Genomic DNA, 1,277 nt, shown 5'->3' on the forward strand with positions numbered 1-1,277 from the left:
TCTCTCTCTCTCTCTCTCTCTCTCTCTCTCTCTGTCTGTCTGTCTGTCTGTCTGTCTGTCTGTCTGTCTCGCTCTCTCTCCTTCTCTCTCTCTTCCTTCCGCTCCTCTCTCTCCGTCCTTTCTTTTCTCCTCCTCTCTCTTTCTCCTATAAGGAAAAACCAGTAGAAAACCTATGTGTGATATCGATATGTGAAAACAAATGTGGTATATTAATCCATACTTCGATTGTGTTCGGAAGAACTACATCATTGCCAAGAAACTGTACAAGAAGTGTAAAGAAGCCGCTCTACTTTCATATGTTATGTGACTATACGTCTCGCGACGAACGCGATATAAACTTAACCGACACGTCATTAATTAACTAACGCGATCTAATCACTCCGTAGTTACGTGTATGGCAGGCGAGGTGGGACACAAATGGTATTTAGTGACTGTCACTAAATTATTTAGTGTCTATCATGAAATCATTCAGTGTTTGTCAATAATTCCATGCCTATGATTGGCTGAGAACAAATAATGTCTATCATAATTTATATTGTCTATCATGATTGTCTATCATTATTGTCTAGCAACGGGTATTTAATGACAAACAAAAATGTTATACACTAAATGATTTAGTGTTAGACACTAAATGATTTAGTGTTTGTCAATAAATGATTTAGTGTTAGACACTAAATGATTTAGTGTTAGACACTAAATGATTTAGTGTTTGTCAATAAATGATTTAGTGACAGTCATTAAATCATTTAGTGGCTATCATTAAATAAATCATTTAGTGTTTGTTAATAATTCCATGCCTATGATTGGCTGAGAAAAAAACAAGTTGTATCTGATTGGTTGATTTAATGACTGTCACTAAATGGAATATATGATAGTCACTAAATAGAATATATGATAGACATTCATTCGAATTTGTGACTGTCACTAAATACCATTTGTGTCCCACCTCGCCTGCCATATACGTGCGTGTAGCGTCCGATCCTGCTTCGCAATTGGCTCGTGAAGACGCACTTGATAATTCACGATACGTTGTGGCGATAGGCTGGGACTGACACTCATCGGTTCTAAACGGAAGCCCGTTGGTACCATGGTCGATATATTTTTTTGAAAGAGTTTTGATTTTTCTGGCGGCCGTCACATAATTTATCTGACGGCCGCCACTTAATTATCTGGCGGCCGCTAAATAATTTATCTGACGGCCGCCACTTAATTATCTGGCGGCCGCTAAATAATTTATCTGACGGCCGCCACTTAATTATCTGGCGGCCGCTAAATAA

This window comes from Priapulus caudatus, unplaced genomic scaffold (genome assembly GCF_000485595.1).
Source record: "Priapulus caudatus unplaced genomic scaffold, Priapulus_caudatus-5.0.1 Scaffold101, whole genome shotgun sequence".
NCBI classification, from domain to species: Eukaryota; Metazoa; Priapulida; class Priapulimorpha; order Priapulimorphida; family Priapulidae; genus Priapulus; species Priapulus caudatus.